Source organism: Pongo pygmaeus, chromosome 2 (genome assembly GCF_028885625.2).
Source record: "Pongo pygmaeus isolate AG05252 chromosome 2, NHGRI_mPonPyg2-v2.0_pri, whole genome shotgun sequence".
Lineage (NCBI taxonomy): Eukaryota > Metazoa > Chordata > Mammalia > Primates > Hominidae > Pongo > Pongo pygmaeus.
The window spans coordinates 118,494,955-118,516,100 of NC_085930.1; the positions used below are offsets into that span (position 1 = coordinate 118,494,955).

A 21,146-nucleotide genomic window follows, 5' to 3' on the forward strand; every position below is an offset into this window, starting at 1 on the left:
GTTTTTTAAGCCCGTCGGAAAAGCGCAGTATTCGGGTGGGAGTGACCCGATTTTCCAGGTGCTGTCTGTCACCCCTTTCTTTGACTAGGAAAGGGAACTCCCTGACCCCTTGCGCTTCCCAAGTGAGGCAATGCCTCGCCCTGCTTTGACTCACACACAGTGCGCTGCACCCACTGCCCTGCACCCACTGTCTGGCACTTCCTAGTGAGATGAACCCAGTACCTCAGATGGAAATGCAGAAATAACCCATCTTCCGCGTCGCTCATGCTGGGAGCTGTAGACTGGAGCTGTTCCTATTTGGCCATCTTGGCTGCCACACCCAGATTATCAACTTTTAATCTCCTGCTATGGAAGGTGAAGGAATTAGCACATTTATATTTCTTTAAATTCTTAATTTTTTTCTGTTCATGTGGTTGTAGTCTGTATTCTCTTATACACACATTTAAAAATTTTTTCATTATGCAGCTTTTCTTTAAATATTTATGTTATATTATGTCTCTTCATTAGAGTCTGACCAATCTTATTCTATTTTTTAATGAGCTTATCACTGTTGATTCAGGCATCTATTCATTCAAGACATATTTATTGTGTACATCCTCTCTTTTAAACACTGGTCGAAAAATTGGAGAACAACAGTTAGGAAGACAGAAAATACTGCTCTCAGGAGCTTACATTTGAGCAGGGGAGTGACTAGTAATGATTAAATAAATAACAAAAATATCTAACTCTAATGCATTCTATATAGAATGTAAACATGGGAAAATATTAGTCAATTATGACTCCTATAAATGATTTCATAAGGAAGATTGTTTAGGATGAGACAAAATGCTAAGAAAACATAATTGATTAAAGAGTGTTTTAGTCAGCCATGCAAAATATGAGAAATGAGCTTCAGACAGAAAAAAAGTGGTGCAATATTTTATTGGTTCTATCAATTATTGAGTTAGGAATTTTATGTTTTTCTCAAAATTGCACATAGGCCTATTTTTTTCTCTTTTTAATTATGTCACTTTTTCCTGTATCGGTGATAAAATCAACAGTCAGGAGTCACTGATACTGTGGCTTTGAGATGTAAATATGGTTACTAAAAATAAGGTGACTTTATGTATCAGTTTGCTTGGTTTGCCGAGTTCTCACTTGTCCAAGCATAATTATTACTAGTCCCCTTTTCACTCTCAAATGTATATTATGGACAATGAATTACTTGATCATTCTCATTATAGTGGACCTTAATATTCAATAAGAACTCAGCTGAAAACACTGATACACCTCCAAGTACTTTAATTCAAATTTGTCCCTCCATGAAATTTACACCATATAATCAAGATAAGCAGAGAGAAACAAAGTTCCATAGAAATTTCCACTTACTAGAAAAGGGACGGTATTCCTGCTTACACTTTCAGTTGGTGTCTTAGTCCATCGTTGTTGCTATAACAAAATGTCCCAGACTACGTAATTTATAAATAATAGAATTTTATTTACTCACAGTTCTGAAGGCTAGAACTTCCATGATCAGGGAGCCAGTAGGTTCAGTGTCTGGTGAGGACCTAGTCTCTGCTTCCAAGATGGTATCTTTTTGCCACATTGAGGGGAGGATCTGAACACTATGTCTTTATGGGGTGAAGGAATGGAGGAGCAAAAAGGAATGAAAGGGTATAAAGGGCCTAGCTAGTTCCTTTCAGCCCTTTCATAAGGTGGCTAATTCCATTCATGAGTGCTCTGACCTCATGACTCAATTATCTCCTAAAGGTCCTATCTTTTAATGCTATCACATTGGGGTTTAAGTTCCAGTACATGAATTTTGGAGGTATACCTATATTCAAAGGTAAGCAGTTGGGTAGTCAAAAGTCATTACTGAGCACCTTTTATTCTAAGCCTTTCTATTGACAAATAATGAAAAATTCAGGCATTATACCAATCTCCCTCTCATCTATGCATGAACGGATCATCAATTTTTGGCCAATGGGATGTAAGATAAGTTCTTCTGGGATTGTTTTCTGGTAATAGAAGGAGAAATCATGTGATGATTTGCTTTCATTGTCCTGGTTTCTGTCCTGTTTCTAGCCTATGGAAGCCATCCTAAAACTATAAAGGACTATAGACAAAGGAAATAAAAACTGATATCCCGAGGATGGTAGAGAACTTAAGCAAAGTGTTCCTTAGAGTTATTCGTTAGCTACTTTTCCAAATGTGTAACTCTCTAATTCCAGACTACATTTTACATAAAATGTAAACTATTTTTTTTGTTAAGCCACTTGTAGTTGGGTGGCCTGTTACTTATCATAAACATAAAATAATTTAAAATGCTTTGTGAGAATGAATAGGCTAGAATATATCAGAAGTCTACGGTACTGTTAAGGTTTAAATAGATGTTAACAGGCCAGGCGTGGTGGCTCGTGCCTGTAATCCCAGCACTTTGGGAAGGCCGAGGCAGGTAGATCACGAGGTCAGGAGATCGAGACCATCCTGGCTAACAAGGTGAAACCCCGTCTCTACTAAAAATACAAAAAATTAGCCGGGCATGGTGGCGGGTGCCTGGAGTCCCAGCTACTGGGGAGGCTGAGGCAGGAGAATGGCGTGAACATGAGAGGTGGAGCTTGCAGTGAGCCAAGATCACGCCACTGGACTCCAGCCTGGGTCAGAGCAAGACTCTGTCTCAAAAAAAAAAAAAAAACAAAAACAAAAGATGTTAACAACCTCACTTAAATAAGTAGAAACCCCAAAAGAATTATGATTCTTTCTATATCTACTTTATGTCCTGCACTCTAGGATAAAGCTACCTCTCTTTGTCTCTCTACTTCTTGTCTTCTTAATTCAGCCCTTAACTTTCCAGAGCACAGGCACACTGACAGCAAGCCACACCTAAGCTATACACTATCAATTTTAGAAATGGATAGAGTGGGAAGAGAAAGTTAATTGGCCAAACTGAGACCCATAAGTAATCAGTAGAGAGTGAAGCAAGGAATGCCTGGCTGAAGAAACAAATGTATTATAATTAGGCCAATTATCCTAGATGTAGTTCATCAGCTTGTAGTGATAAAGGCTGTTAATGAGCTTTGTCACTGACAGCATTACTTTCTAATCTTAATCCTTTTTAGGGTTATTAGCTTTAATGATAGTTGCACAGAGATAAGTTAATTTATACTAAAATTAAATTGAAAAATAACAAGTAATGATTGCTGCATTTGAGCATTAACTTACAAACTTTCTCTCTTGCTGACAAAACTTACTGAGGGCAGTGAACTATTTCCAAGACTTTTTGAGCAGGTGGAGGAAATTCAGAGCAAGACTTAGTCACTCCTTAAAGGAAACATTTATAAATATCCTTGAGGATCTTTTAGTAAAGTGGTTGATGGCTGTTTTGTTACCTTTTAGGTGTCAGCACATGGTGTTCTGTCTGTCAACAAGAAAATTCTTCAAAAAAAGCCAACTTTTCAAGAAAATTCACAAAACATATGAATTACTCATAGACATACAGTACTTAGAAATCTGCATAAATGTTCATTAGAATCTTGAGTCCTTGCTTCTATTAGCCTTACTCACCCAGAATTCTTAATCTAGGCCTTGGTACACAGAAAATGATGGCAGAACAACTAGGTTCTTCCAAGGATGGTACAGAATCCGTGCCAGTCAACATGCATGGGAGATAAGTTTATTCTTTACACATAGTTGATGACTTAGGGTATTAAGGCACACTTTTCTCAAGAACTGCAGTTGAGAAAGTCTGCTAGAGATTGCAAGTATTCTTCTAAACACATTTGTCTTACCCTCTACCTATGAATTTATTTACTTATCCATCAATATTTATTAAGTTACTACTTTTTATATAGCTAACCATATCTAGGTTTAATAATACTGTGTTTGATATATGTAGCAATATCAGGTGAACTTAACTCATTCCATTGGGAATGGTTTTGAATATTTTGCCACTAAATAGTGGTATGTGTGTGTGCCTGTGTCTGTGTGTACATCCTATTTTCTAAAATAGATTAAGAAATTTTATGTAAAGTTCTAATGTACATTATTATCTAATAACATTATTTTACAAATAGATGTTAAAATTTATCAAAATTTTTTTGTATCTATTAAGATGATCATCTGGTTTTTCTCCTTTATTAGGTGGTAAAATATAGTGGCTCATTTTAACACCTTTATGGAGATGTAGTTTATATACAACACATTTAGCATATTTAAAGTATACCGTATGATAATATTTAATATATGTATACACCATATGACAATTACGATCACAATGATGAACATATCTGTCACCACCAAAAGTTATATTGCAGCTCTTGGACATTCCTTCTTCCCACCATAGCAATTGAAGACATAGTGGATGATTTCGACACACATCTCTTAGTAACTCATCGAATAAATGCCAAAAAAAAAAAAAAAAAGAGTCATATACTAGATATGTGCAACATAATGAAATGTAATTGAAATATAAATGACCACTCCTTAAAACTGAAGAATACATATTTTGTAAGTGCACATAAGATATTTACAAAAATTAACAATATAATGGACCATAAAGCAATTTTCAATAAACTTCACTTGATTTAAATTATACTAAAATGTTCTCTCATGAAATCAAATTAAACAGAGATTGATAACCATTAGGGAAACATAAACACTAAAAAATAATCAGAAATTTAGCAATACTGGTTGTAAATAATCAATGGATAAAAGATTAACAATTGCTATTAAACAATATTCTAAACATTAAATTCAGTGACAGAAAAATACTGTATATGAGAAAAGTTGGAAAATAAAGATGTGGTTAGAAAGGCATATAGAGCCTTAAATGTATATAAGAAGAGGAAGGTTAAAAATTAATCATCTACAAAAGTTAGAATTAGCATAGGAAATTAAACTTAAATGGAGGGAAGAAAATAATATATAAGTATTCATTAATATGATATAGAACAATACTAGAAAAGACCAGTAAAATCAAATGGATATGCTTTAAAAGATTACTAAGTCATAAACCTTTTCCAAGACATTTTTTTTAAAAAGTGGCTGATATCAGGAAGAAATACCATTTGACCCAGCCATCCCATTACTGGGTATATACCCAAAGGACTATAAATCATGCTGCTATAAAGACACATGCACACGTATGTTTATTGCGGCATTATTCACAATAGCAAAGACTTGGAACCAACCCAAATGTCCAACAATGATAGACTGGATTAAGAAAATGTGGCACATATACACCATGGAATACTATGCAGCCAGAAAAAATGATGAGTTCACGTCCTTTGTAGGGACATGGATGAAATTGGAAATCATCATTCTCAGTAAACTATCGCAAGAACAAAAAACCAAACACCGCATATTCTCACTCATAGGTGGGAATTGAACAATGAGAACACATGGACACAGGAAGGGGAACATCACACTCTGGGGACTGTTGTGAGGTGGGGGGAGGGGGGAGGGATAGCATTGGGAGATATACCTAATGCTAGATGACGAGTTGGTGGGTGCAGCGCACCAGCATGGCACATGTATACATATGTAACTTACCTGCACATTGCGCACATGTACCATAAAACCTAAAGTATAATAATAATAATAATGATAATAATAATAAAAGAAAAAAAAAAAAAAGGAAGAAAAATTGAGGCAAAATTATGGATTATTCTGACATTAAAAAGACATATTATGAAACAAACACAATTGAAAATTTACAAAAAGTAAATTTGAAAAGCAGATACAAGAAGAAACAAAATATCAACTTATTCTCTAGTTACTTGATTCTACAATTAAGTCATTTTAACACAGACAATTCTGTGCTTAAATGTCTTTAATGGTAAATTCTTCCAGATACATAGTCTTCTCGGGTGATTCTATGAGGACAGCAGAACTCTGACGCTCAAAACCTGACAATAATACAGAAAAGAGGAGAAATATAGACAAGTTTATCTTATGGACATGGATGCAAAATAATATAATTACTTTGTAGGTACAAAATGAGCATTTGATACAATTTATCAGCAATTTAGCTTGCAAATTAAATCTTAGAAACCCAGAAATAAAAGAGAGTACTTTCTTAATCTGATATGGAGTGTCTATGAACAATTGACAAAAACATCATTTCAATGGTTGATTCTTCATTGGACTAGAAATCTACGCCAGGACAATAAAGCAAAAAGAATATTTAAAAGATAAATGGATTGAAAACAAACAAAGAAGATTCTCAACTGCAAAGATTATTTTTATATAGACAGTAAAAAATTCTTAAATATATTGTTTTTATATATATATATTTATTATACTTTAAGTTCTAGGGTACATGTGCACAATGTGCAGGTTTGTTACATATGTATACATGTGCCATGTTGGTGTGCTGCACCCATCAACTTGTCATTTACGTTAGGTATATCTCCTAATGCTATCCCTCTCACCTCCCCCCACCCCACAACAGGCCCCAGTGTGTGATGTTCCCCTTCCTGTGTCCATGTGTTCTCATTGTTCAATTCCCACCTATGAGTGAGAACATGTGGTGTTTGGTTTTTTGTCCTTGCGATAGTTTGCTGAGAATGATGGTTTCCAGCTTCATCCATGTCACTACAGAGGACACGAACTCCTCATTTTTGATGGCTGCATAGTATTCCTTGGTGTATATGTGCCACATTTTCTTAATCCAGTCTATCATTGTTGGGCATTTGGGTTGGTTCCAAGTCTTTGCTATTGTGAATAGTGCTGCAATAAACATATGTGTGCATGTGTCTTTATACCAGCATGGTTTATATTCCTTTTGGTATATACCCAGTATACTGAATAACTGAATTTAACAATTTTATGGAGTGCAATGTCAATACACAATTACTATGTATATTATATGGGTATAATACAAAAATATATTGAAATGATAATGGAAAGTAAAAGACATAATTTGACATAGCATAAAAATTATTAAATATATAGAAGTAAATCTAAAAGGATATATGTAAGATCCCTACACATATACACACACATACATAGGTATACAATCATTTTATTGAGAGAAGTTAAAGATTTGAATTAATAGTACATTAAGAGTAATTATGTTTCTGATATAGAGGATTCAATATTATGAAGATGCCAGTTATTATATTGGTCACATATTGCCAAAATAATGCCGTGAAAAGAAGTGCTTCCAAAACATAGTGATATAAAATAACAATCACCTGTAAAGCTCGTTTTACTATGGATTGGCCTGTGGGTCTAGCTGGATGCTGTTTATCTCAGCTAGGCTTCATCATGCTTCTACAGTTAGGCAGCTCTGCTTCTGGAGGTTGACTGACTGCTGGCTAGAGCAACCTGGCTCTGCTCTTATATCCCTGCTATAGACTAGCCTGGAAATGCTTTTATGATAATAAACGGTTCATGAGACAGTGTGGAACCACACAATATCTCTTGAGGCCTAGGCTTGGACTGGCACAGCATCACTTGGGTGACTGACAAAGTATTAACTCACTACATCTTGGGCCAAGTAAGTAATGAAGACAACTCAGATTTTAGAGGAATAGAAACAAACTATATTTTTTTTGAAGAGATGAACTGCAGAGTAACATTGCATAGATTTAGAGGTATGACCAAACAGGACCAAAATAGTCAATCTATCACAAAACCCATACAAAATCTCCACAGGTATTGTGTGTGTGTGTGTGTGTGTGTGTCTGTGTGTGCGTGTAAGTTGACAAGCTTATTGTAGTAGTTATATAGTTGTATATGTAGGTAAATATTAATAGAGCTCTATGCTTACTGTCATGTGCAATTTACTGAATAAATATTACCTTAATACATACAGAACAAAAGTAGGCCAGACTAAGAAAGCTATTGAATCATCTAAAGAGGCAATCTTGATGAATTAAGTTGGAAGCCTTATTATACTTTATATGAATACATAATAAATTTAAAGTTAATTAAGACAGCATAATGTTTGCCAAAGAATAGACAAACTGCCAAATGAGACACAATAGAGTTTGGTAATAGACTCACACACGAATATGAACATTTGATTTATTATACAGTTGGCAAGTAGAAGAGTAGGAAAAGGCAGCCTTTTCACCAAATTGCGTTGGATCCTTTGGATATGTACATAGAATAGTAATGTAGCATACCTTGGTTATTATACCATATGAAATCATTTCTGGTGAGATTTTTATCTAAATGAGTATAATAGATCAATACACCTTCAAAGAGGTAGCAATGAAGAATATATTCATGATCATGAGATAGGAAAAGTTATATTAAACTAGACTCACATATCACTATGAAGAAAACAGTTTGCAAGTTGAACTAAATTATAATTTTCTGTTTACCAATTAAGGAAGTAAAAAAGTCAAGCTTTAGATCAGAAGAAGATATTTGCAAGATATATAAACATCAACCAAATCATATTTAGTATACTTTTAAAAGCTTGTAAATCAATAAGAAAACATATATATATATACATACATACATACATATTTATGAAAAACTCAGCAATACAAATAAAAGAAGATATCCAAATGGTCGGTAAATATATGAAAATGTGCTTCAATATTCTTAGTCTTAAGAGACTCACAAGAATTCTGGGTTGGATTTAGAAGCTCATGGCAGAACAACACATTTACAACTAGGAAGTTGAATTATAAATTTAATTATTTAAAGGCGTCATAGAACTATGTAAGCAATCAGAATTAGAAATTAAAATTTTGGAAAAGAGAGAATTTCTCTGAGGCAAAATGAACATCTCCAACTTAAAAATTTCCTGGGGTAATCTCCTGTTTTTAGATGCAAATTACAGATCCACCTTCTTCAGGCAGAAAACCTCCGCTGGGGTAAAAGAAACAAGCAAGTGATTGAACAGTTATTGGTGTTAGCATGACAAATTAGAAATTTGAGGCAACAGAAATCATGGTCAGTTTTTCCCATGGCATATTGGCTGGGGTTTGCTGCTGCTTGTGAAGCTAGGGATTTAAGCTGAAAGCTTCTAAAAGTCAGAGAATAATCTCGTCTGGTCTGTGAGGTTTGGGAAACAAAGACCTGTGAGTCTTACAAGGCAGAAGTCATCAAACACAATTGTTGTTTTAACCCAAGACATTCCTATATCTTAAACTATGTGGATTAGGAGACAAGGAACCTGCACTGGAAACTCTGAATGGCAGAACATTGTCTCCTGCTGTTCGAATTCCCCACAAGGCTGAGGATCCACAAGGCTCTGTATCAAAATCCCAGGTGGGCTAATCTGAAAATTGGGCAAAGAGAAAATTGAACATAACTGATGTTTGAAAGAAAGGGCTGACAATATACACAGGCCAGAGATAATCCAGATATTGGAAGAGCAGATAATGAATTTTAAAAATACATGATTATTATGTTTAAGGAAATAGAGGAAAAGGTGGATAACATGGATGAATTTAAACAAAGAATTGGAGCTGTATTAAAGAATCAAATTGGATTGGAGCTGTATTAAAGAATCAAATTGGTATTCCAAAAATGAAAAATACAATATCCAAATTAAGAAACGTATTTAAGGCCGGGCGCGGTGGCTCACGCCTGTAATCCCAGCACTTTGGGAGGCCGAGGCGGGTGGATCACGATATCAGGAGATCGAGACCATCCTGGCTAACACGGTGAAACCCCGTCTCTACTAAAAATACAAAACAAAATTAGCTGGGCGTCGTGGCGGGCGCCTGTAGTCCCAGCTACTCGGGAGGCTGAGACAGGAGAATGGCGTGAACCCGGGAGGCGGAGCTTGCAGTGAGCCGAAATCGCGCCACTGCACTCCAGCCTGGGCGACAGGGCAAGACTCCGTCTCAAAAAAAAAAAAAAAAGAAAACAAAAACAAAAAAAAAAAAAAAAAAAAAAAAGAAACGTATTTAAAAAATATTAGTCACAGCAGAAGGCATGATTAGGAAAATGGACGGAGTAGTTCAATAAGAAAATGTGCAAACTCAGGCAGGAAAAAGACAATAATGCTGATGAAAATTTAAGAGACACATGAGCAATTCTAAAGTTCCAATGAAGAGCTTAGAATATGTTAATTCACAATTGAACACCTTCCTTATTTACATGTTTTAGATTGTGCCGATTTAAAATGTGTCTTATTAATTTTTAACACCAAAAGACACTATTTATAATCATTTTCTTATATTTTATCCACATATTTACTATTTCTCTTGCTTTACAATGCTTCTTTAATCCCAAATGTACATTTTTAGATGCTCTATCAATGAGTCTTTAAACAGCAATGTTCAGTTTTTAAAAATGTTATCATTATACTCCAATGTAAAGTTAAATATATTTCCAGTATTTCAATTATTTTCTTTCAGTATTTTGACAATATTGTTAAACCTATTTGCGTGTTTTTTCGTTTTGTTTTTGTCTTTGCTTTTGTTTTTTATTGAGATGGAGTCCCGCTCTGCCGCCAGGCTGGAGTTCAGTGGTACCATGTCGGCTCACTGCAACCTCCACCTCCTGGGTTCAAGCAATTCTCAGCCTCTCGAGAAGCTAGAACTACAGGCGTGCGCCACTGCGCCCGGCTAATTTTGTATTTTTAGTAGAGATAAGGTTTCTCCATGTTGGTCAGGCTGGTCTGGAACTTCCGATCTCAGATGGTCCACCCGTCTCAGCCTCCCAAATTGCTGGGATTACAGGCATAAGCCACTACGCCCGGCCCGATTTCTGTCTTTTTATACTTTTGAGAAGTCAGCTCTGTTTATATGTTGTTTATTTTCTTATAATGTACTTTTCTTTCTGGATACTTGTAAGATATTTTCTGTTACTTTGGCGTTTTATACTTAAATTATGAAATATTGGTGTAGATTTATTTTGTTGTCTTATTTTAGTTGATTTTCTTTTCAACTTTTGGATTTATAAGGTTCTTCAGTCATTGTGAATCCGATGATTTATTTGTTTTATAAATTTTGGAAAATTCTCAGTAATCATTTTTCTAAATATTAACTCTTCCTATTTGAGGATTTCTCCTCAGAACTTCATGTGTCTTTATTTTTGACCCTCTCACCCATAAGTGTCACTTAATATGTTTTATATATTTTTTCATCTGTTTATATCTGCAGTTTTTCTGCATTATCAAATATATCACTTGTTATTTCTCTTTTTTGCTGTGTCTAACACCATACTGAAATTGTTCATTGATTGTTCAATTACATATATATTGTTCATATATGTATATTATGTATATAAAATTACAATTACATAATACACATAATTTTTACAAGATCTATTCAACTCTTACAAATATATCTGTTAATTTGATGGTTACTTATTCCTTCTTTATAAATATTACATAATCTTTAAATGTCATGCTAATACACTTAGTTTCTCTCTGATGAATTCAGAATACACTGTCTTTATGTATTTAATTTCATGGTTTTTTCTTCATTAGCTTTCATCACAGTAATTTCTTTCGTGTATATTGGATATTTTTTATTTATTCTTTTGTTGTTGCTACTATTGTGAAATCACCTCTACTTAAACCTCATCTGTGAAAGATCTTTCAATCCTGGTGTTAAATTATGTTTTCCTTCTGCCCTTAAGCTAAATTATCAGCTTTCAGAAGGTTTGAACACACAGATATTTAAATGTGTCCCTAACTTTATAAAATCATGATTTTGTTTAGAAATTCACAAAGTACTTGTGTACATGTTTGTGTGCATGTGTGCATGCATGTATACATGTATACACACATATATACACACAGTTCGATATAAACATTTTTATCTTACCTTACCCTCCACTCAAAGCTAAAGATGAGATACTCAGCTGTCTTGTCCATCTCCCTCTGTGTTATTTATCCTTCAATTTAGTTATGGTGTTGGCTTTCGTAAATGCAGACCTAATATTAGGGTCTTATATTAAACCCACTTGCATTGCGTGGATCTCAGGCTTCATGTCCCGTTTACCACAAAAACAACTATTTCAAAAATCAGCTTTACAGCATCAGAGAAAATCAGATGCTCCAGGAGATATAACATAATCAGTCCTCAGTACTGTTGTAAATTTGCTTTTTCTTTCCATCTTTATACTCTAAAGAGTATCTTATTTCATACTAGACCTACATTTTATGCAGGACTTTTTATGTATCCTGTATCAAGAGGGTTTCTCTGGTCCTTTAGTCCACCATATTACTAGAACTGAAAATCCAGTTTTGTTACTTTAAAAGTCATAGCTGTCATAACTAGAATCTAACATATAATTTAAAAATACAGAAGAAAAACACAACAAATTCTATTTTTGAGTTCCACACTCTCCCTTCACACAAACATATACTTTAAATGAGTACTTAATTATACACTGGTAAAGCTGCTAGAGAACTTGGCAGACATTCTACTTTTAGAAGCACTCCACTTAGATTTATATATCACATTTTACATAATGAAGACTTCTTTCCCACCTCTTACTGAAGCACAATAATAATAATGATAATAATAAGCTTCTTAAAAGAAGGATGGGGATATATCAGGAAGGTTTGGTGAATTGAGACAAATAGCAAGTTAAGGATGTTGCAAGCTAAAAGATGGAGATGAATACACTTCTGATACAAGTTAAAAGACTTAAAATTTTGCAGCCCAAATTAAATCCTGAGTATATTGTTCGAAAGTCCCATATTCTCTGCATTGTTGAGGGAAAGGCACTAAATCTAAGCATATGGCTGAATTGAACAGTCTTTTCCCTGGATTGTACTCATGTGGAGTTTCATGTATGGCTATGATCAACTTCTCAATCTTGAAATTAAGATACAATTTTAGACTGCTATTTGAGAAATTGTCTGAGCACATGGGCAATGTTTCTTATGTTTCCTATGGTTTGAAATTAAATTATCAGAAAAGCAAAACTTCATAAAAAAAAGACTGTTTTTTATTTTTTTGTTTGTTTGTTTCTGAGAAGGCTGACATGTTCAAGAAAACCTCATTAGTTCTTTCATCAGCATGTGTGAATCTTATTAATTCTGCCTAAATGCTTATGTATGAAGCAAGATGCCTCTTCTACAAAATCCTCTCTTATGTAAGGCATAGGCAATCTGAAGAATATCTCCTTTCTACTGATTACTGCAAAGTGACTCTGTGCCAACTCTGGATCTAGCTTTTAAGAGGCCTGACAACTTTTGTCTTGGTTTCTGTTTCTTGGAGACTTGAGTTACCTGAGTCAGGTCTTGGAGATCTGACTCACCTGAGTCAACATGAAAAATGTCCCATTACCCTGTTGCAGAGATACCATGGAAAATCTCTAAAATTCCATTGAAAGGGAGGAAACCACCTGAAGTGAGCCTTGGAGATGACAGCCTTATGGTTGTAGCCATTGTGTACCCTCCAGGCAACCCCAATGACTAAAGAGTACTGTGTGACCCCAGTGGGGTTTGCATGGAGCAGAAGAATTGCTCACGTAGGCCCTGCCCAAAGTCCTGACCCATAAAACCATGTGACCTAATAAAGTTGTTGTTAGGTGGAATGTTTGTTTAATAGCAATAAATAAATGAAACATCTGTTAAGCTAAACTTATTTCCTTTGCCAATGGTTTAAAAATATAATTATCTTGGATATGGAACTTCTTCGGCAACTCGTTTTTCAGAAATGAACTAGGAATTGGAGCTAGATGATTACATTTGGACAAAATCAGCTCTTGAAATGAGCAGAATTGAAGACAAACAGCAGAAGATGCTCCCTTGAATGAAATGATGATGATTAGTCACAGGTATTTGGTTTTCAAGCCAATAATCATCACTGGGGAAATCAACCAGCAAAATCAGTGCCCCTAAAATGCACCCCATTTCTGGTGGTTGCAGATAGTGGCGGGTAAAATATATGCTGGCAAAATTAGTAACGCAAGGGCTTCCTTTTAATGTAACTATGGTTCTAATAATGTTACCAAGTACAGATTTGCAGTCAAGGAGTGTCATTTGAGAAATCATTAATTTGTAAATTGCAATGCACTGTGCAATAATGTTAGTGGGTATTATTAGTTCTTAGTTACCAGAACTGCGGCAAGATGTGGGGACACCTTTTCAAATGATAGGTCAGAAAAACTGTACCACTTATTAAGCTATTTTCACTCAACTCAAAATCCACCCATTTTCTATAGTTATCTCTGTGATGCTGGAACTGGGAATCTACAAACATTTGTCCTTTTAAACTGACTTGCTGCTATTTGTGCCCTTAGGGACGCTAGGTAATGGAAAAAATGATTAGCTTCTTCTTTGTTGGCTTATGGCTCCTGTAAGCAACAAATGAGCAAATAGTTCTTCAACCTGGCAACAGTAATTGGTTCAAATAGCAGTTGGATGCAGTTTCAGCTTCTTTCAGCCCTCCAAAATTTGTCTTGTCACAAATACCAGTACAAGTCAGAGCTATCTGCTATCTTTCTTTCTCTCCTATCACAGTGTATTCTTCATTTCCTGTGAGTCCTTTGTACATGTTTAACTTTCTGTTTCCCAGACTGTTCTGTTGCATGAAATATCTCTGTAGCTAGTTGTATTCATTCATTTTCACGCTACTATAGAGAACTCCCTGAGACTGGGTAATTTATGAAGAAAAGAGGTTTAATTGGCTCACAGTTCTGCAGGCTTGACAGGAAGCATGACTGGATGGTCTCAGGAAACTTACAATCATGGCAGAAGGTGAAGCGGCAGCAAGGCACATCTTATAGGGTGTCAGGAGAGAAGAGTGAGCCAGGGGGAACTGCCACAAACTTTTAAGCCATCAGATCTCATGAGAACTCACTCATTATCAGGAGAACCACATTGGGGAACTTCCCCCATGAACCAGTCACCTCCCAACAGATCCTTCTCCAGACAGGTGAGTATTACAGTTTGACATGAGATTTGGGTGAGGACACAAAGCCAAACCATAGCACTAGTTCTTACCAGTATAATAGTAGAAATGTGTAGTTAAGATTTTCTTTACCTTCTTCCTATTTTTCTCCTATCTGATAAATTAGTTATTGAAGTCACATTTTGAATGTAATAAAACCACAGCATGAAAAAGAGGCTGCTCCCAAAATTTCTCTGTAGAGCAGAGTTCCTCACCTTCCTCTGTTGCCCAATGTTGAATCCTGGTATGTGAAAACATACACACACACATGCCCTAATCTTAATTGTTTATAGCTACTGAGCTTCTGTATTGTTTGTTTTAGCAGCTAGTATGGCTCATTCTTATTAATACTTAAATTAATATATAAATAATGTTAATATATTAATTAATGTTTATTGATTCTAATTATATGTTCTTTATAACTATAGTACAATTATGAAAATATTAATTAATTAGTGTTAATACATAAATTGATACTAAAATTGGAGAGCCATTACTAACATTTTTTAAAATATGAAACATTGGCCCAGTGGTTGAATGGAGGAAGACAACACATATAAAGTGATAGCTAGCTCTTGATCTTTGTCATTTGCATGCAAAATAATAATACATCTTTTGCTTGCAATAACTTGGAAGACAAATCAAATGGTTACTGAGCTGGGGAAAGGAAGTTGAAAAAGTTCACTTTCATATGTCTTCGTTGCCACTGGATCTGTTTGGCAATATAGGAGAAGGAAACAAGAACGCTTAGAAGAAGAAATGCAAGGATAAAGGGAAAGCATATATTTGGGACTTACAGGATTTTAAAAACAATGACAGCTTCTAGACCCTAAATAACAGAAGATAGCATTTTAAATATTGTTTTATTGGCGAAGACAAGATGTAATGTAGTTTGTACTTTTTTCCATCACTTATTTCAATAAAGTGATTAGATTTGAAATATACCCTATTCAGGCCTCATCTCCTCAAGGTAGCTTAAGGGAGCCAGGAAGAGAGGAAATAAAGACTAAGAATTATTTCAAAAACAACTTTTAGTGTTGTTACTCATACATGAAACTGACTAGAAGTAAATAAATGAGAAACCTAATGAGGTTTTGAGAATAAGTCACCAAAGAACACTAACCTCATCTGAAACTTCTGTCATTTTTAAAAATTTTATTATTATTATACTTTAAGTTTTAAGGTACATGTGCACAACATGGAGGTTTGTTACATATGTATACATGTGCCATGTTGGTGTGCTGCACCCATTAACTCATCATTTAGCATTAGGTATATCTCCTAATGCTATCCCTCCCCGCTACCCCCACCCCACAACAGGCCCTGGTGTGTGATGTTCCCCTTCCTGTGTCCATGTGTTCTCATTGTTCAATTCCCACCTATGAGTGAGAACATGTGGTGTTTGGTTTTTTGTCCTTGCAGTAGTTTGCTGAGAATGATGGTTTCCAGCTTCATCCATGTCCCTACATAGGACATGAACTCATCATTTTTTATGGCTGCATAGTATTCCATTGACCCAGCCATCCCATTACTGGGTATATACCCAAAGGATTATAAATCATGCTGCTATAAAGACACATGCACACGTATGTTTATTGTGGCACTATTCACAATAGCAAAGACTTGGAACCAACCCAAATGTCCAACAATGATAGACTGGATTAAGAAAATGTGGCACATATACACCATGGAATTCTGTCATTTTTCGATAAGTGTTTTTTTTTTTTTTTTTGGAGATGGAGTTTTACTCTGTTGCCCAGGCTGGAGTGCAATGGCATGATCTCAGCTCACTGCAACTTCCATCTCCCGGGTTCAAGCGATTCTCCTGCCTTAGCCTCCCTAGTAGCTGGGACTACAGGCATGCGGTGCCACGCGCAGCTAATATTTTGCAATTTTTAGTAAAGACGGGGTTTCACTGTGTTGCCCAGGCTGATCTCGAACTCTTGAGCTCAGGCAGTCTGCCCACCTCAGCCTCCCAAAGTACTGAATCACACCTGAATTCAGATGTGAGCCACTTTGCCTGGCCTTTTTGGAAAGCCTTAAAATAGACCTCAGTAGGAAGTGAGCTACAAAAAGCACATAGATCCAAAGAGGACACACATCCCAATGCCAAAATCTCATATATCTGGGAAAATAGTAAATGTGGAAGAACCTCTTGAAGCTTTGCTGCTTTTCATGTGAAAGCATGCCGCCTTTGCTTTTAAGGAAGAACTTATGTAAATGTCAATTAGTTCAATTAACTGTATTGTTCAGGTACATCATCTACTTACTGAATTGTTTGCCCAACTATTCTACTTATTACTGAACAAAAATAATTAAATCAATAAGTTTAGTTATGGATTTTTGTATTTCTCCCTTTGATTCTGATAGTTTTAGTTTTATTAAGGCTCTCTTAGATAATGTAATCATTTAAGATTATTATATTTTTCCAGTAAACTGCCATATTTATTACTATATAATTTCCCACTTAATTTTTGATAATTTTTGTGCTAAACTTGACTTTGTCTAAAATATTTTTGTATTGTTATAGTGTGCATGTCATATCTTTTTCTATCCCTTTTTTCTTCTTATCATATAGACAGTATAGAGTTTAGTCTCAATTTCTATTTTCTAATCTACTAGGAAGCTCTCTGTCTTTCAGTTGTAAGGATTGGACCATTTATACTTGATTAAATTACTGAAACTTTTAACTTTATGTTTTCCATCTTGATGTTTGATATCTGTTAGCTCCATGCATTCGTTTGTTTGTTTCTTTTTCCTTTCCTATCTTTTCTCTTTTCTTTTCCAAAGGAAGTGCTCGACTTAATTGTTTTTCAAAAATTACTCTGGTAAGGTTTAAGATTTAACCTTACACTTAATTTTGTTAAGGATATTTTCTCATCCAACATATTTCATCCAGCTTTATCTGAAAAGCATTAATGTACTTATCCTGCATATTTATTGATGGGATGCATCTGAAGGAAGAGACCACAGGTACACTATTAGGCATCCTCCTCTACATTCACAAAACCCTGTATTAACCCTGTGCACTGTCAAAGTGAGTGGCTCATTTTATCCGCTATACTACCAGGAACTACAGTGTTAAACTCCACACCTAATTAAGTGCTGTTATATAAACTACTAACTTTTCTTGATCATCCAGTCTAGTACTTCAGTTAAGAAAATTCAGTTTTCTAAGAGTTCAATTTTTAGGCTGTCATAGTTTAGAATTCCTGAGAATTTATTCTCCTTTTGTTTTATACATTCTCCAAGGATTATCTTTTTTTTTTTCATTATTTCAATGACCACATATATGCTGATTGCTATCAAAAGTATATATCTTTTTCCCAAATTTTGCTCCTGAGCTTCACTCACATTTTCAAAGGCCCTCTAGACAATCCCGCTGGATAGATACAGGCACCACAAACACAGCATATTCAAATAAAATCTTATGATCTTTCCTTTGAACCTGCTGCTCAAATACCTTATTTCAATTAATGAATTTATTATTCACCTAGTTTCATCAGATAACATCGTATGGTTCCTACTTTTTCTTATATGTACACCCAATTGGTATTTAATTACTATTTATGCTACCATTCTGGATAGTTCCCTCTCCTTCAGGTACTGCTTACCATTTCCACAAACCATGCCACAGGTAGGCCTTTATTTATTACCTATGTCACCTCAATTACAGCTTAATATGCATCTCAGCTGGTAAAGTCTCCTCTTTACTTTTTAACTTCTACCCACCAGAATTAGAATCATCTGCAACTGGATCCTCAGCTGTATCACAAACTTACTGGATCGGGATTCTGTGGGTGTAATCAAGTAATCATTGGTGATTCTGATGCACAGTGTGGGAACTACTGCTCTACATTAGAGATTATATCAAACATGGCCTTCCACCAATACACATTATCATTAAGGCTAATATTCCTCTCCTCAGTGAAGCTTCAAAGTGAATAAGAGTCATAATACTATAAAAAAAATCTGGCATTTCCTCTGAATTTTTATCTTATTTCTATATCCTAGAAGTAAATTCAACTTTATCTTTGGTTCTTTATTATTTTTAACAGACATTTTGGTGAACACTTGCAGCTGAATCAACATCCAAGTGTGCTTTGATACCAAAGTTGAGAACACATGACCTACACTAGCAGTCAGTAAACTATGGCCCAGGGCACTGTTTCATGCACTGAGAATATAGAGGTCAACAAATGAAACAAACCTCTTCAGTCATGGGGCATACATTTGAATGAGGGCAGGGGTGGCTGACAATAAACAAGCATACAAGTAAATAATGAGATCATTTCAAAAAGTGATTCATACTGAGCAGATAAAGTGATACAAAGTGACCACGAGGAGCAACGCCCTTGGGTTAGGTGTAGGAAAAGCCTTTCTGAGGTGATGGCACTGAGCTGAGACCTGAGTGATGAAAAAGAACAAGATGTGCGAAGTTCTTAGAGGAAGAAAGGACCTTGACTTGTCCTAAAACCATAAAGAAGACTTGTGTGGTTGGAGCAAAGTAAGTACTGTAAAGAGATGAGGCCCAGGCTAAATGTTTGTGAGACTTCTGATGAATGATCAACTATATTCTTTCATTTCCACAGTGTCTCATAGAAGAAAATGATACTGATTCAAGGTTGCTTACTATTTTTTGGAGTGTTAATGATTTATGTTGGTTGCAGTGCAAGCATGGATGATTTTTACATCAATGCTAAGAAAATTAAGAACTTATGATTAAAATGAAAAAGAAAAAGAATCATTTCGATATTGCTCCTAACTCATATTCACCTGTATCAGGCCATTTAAGGTGGCAGAATAAAGCCAGATCTTAAAATCCCCTAAACCTAGTGACATGAACAAGCGTAAGGCAAAACAAAACCAAAAACTCAAAGACTAAATGATCAAGCAATGAACAGGGCTGATAAATTGAACACGGGCAAAAATAAATTTTATGATATAAACAGATTTCCTTCTATATTTTTAGTAGGGAAAATTATTGAGTGTAGGTGGATAGTGGGGGGTTGTTAAGAAGAGAAAGATTCAGCACTGAAAAGTCTCATTAAGAATCAACAACTTGGGGGCTTGCTTTGACAGCACATATACTAAAATTGGATACACAGGGAGAAGATTAGCACAGTTCATGTGCAAAGGTGCCACACAAATTCATGAAGCATTCTATATTTTTTAAATGAGAAAAAAACTTGAATAGCCATTTCTCCAAAGAGGAAATACAAATGGCCTACAGGCATATGAAAAGATGTTCAACATTACTAATCATTATGAAAATGCAAATCAAAGCCACAATGAGCCTAACATCTCACCCATTAGAATAGCTACAAGAAAAACAAAACATAAACAAAAAGAATGCACAGAAAATAACAGTTGTTGGTGAGCTTGTGGAGAAATTGTAACACTTGTACCCTTTTGGTGGAAATAAAAAATGGTGCACCCATTCTGGAAAACAGTATGGAGGTTACTCAAAAAATTAATGATAGGTATTATAAGATCCAGCAATTCTACTTTTGGATGTATAGGCAAAAGCATTGAAAGCAGGATTTTAAAGAGGTATCTGAATACCATGTTCATAGCAGCACTAAAATAGCCAAGGAGGGAAAGCAAACCAAGCATTTGTTATGGATAAATAAATAAATAAAATGTGGCATATGTGCGCAGTGGAATATCATTCAGGAAAAGGAAAAAAGAAATAAATTTTGACACACGCTACAATATGGATGAACCTTGAGGACATTATGCTAAGTGAAATGGCCCAGTCATAAAAAGGCAAATGCTGTAGGATTGCAGTTATATGAGGTATCTAGAATAGTCAAATTCATAGATACAGAAAGTAAAATGATGGTTGCCAGGGGCTGGAAGGAGGGGAAAATGGCAAGTTGTTGTTAAATGAGTATAAAACTTAAGTTTTGTAGCATGAAAAAATTGGAACATTTTGCAATAAATGTGAATATTTTTAACAACACTGCTGAACACTGTACACTTATAAATGGTTAAGATGGTAAATTTTATGTTATGTATTTTTCCACAATCAAAAATAAAGCACTTGTAGAGAGGAAGGAGACAGTGTCAACAGAACAGAGCAGAGGCTATGACATGGAAGATCAGATTGAAAAGCTAGGGATTTTTGACCTCATAAAAATGTCATGCAGATTTAAAGGATTTCTTGCTCCTCAGGTGAGATGAAAAGATGAAGAACATAGAAAATCTTACCCTCTGCAACTAGTTGGATTGAAAGACTAATTTAAAAATGTTTTCTCTGACTTTTAAGAAAGGACAAATGCTAAATACTCTTACACAGATTCTTTTCTTCCGCTTTCAATTTTATTGAGAGATAGCAAC

At 35.1% G+C, this 21,146-nt stretch overlaps 1 long non-coding RNA gene and 1 other non-coding gene across 2 annotated transcripts in view; both read left to right on the forward strand.

Moving 5' to 3' along the window:
* LOC134739125 (uncharacterized) overlaps positions 1–21,146 on the forward strand; it is a 542,148-nt gene that overhangs the window by 131,761 nt on the left and 389,241 nt on the right. The gene's annotated exons all lie outside the window — the stretch shown is intronic.
* Positions 19,875–19,977, forward strand: LOC129034369 (U6 spliceosomal RNA). The gene has a single exon (XR_008501865.1). It is a non-coding gene; the product is annotated as a U6 spliceosomal RNA (small nuclear RNA).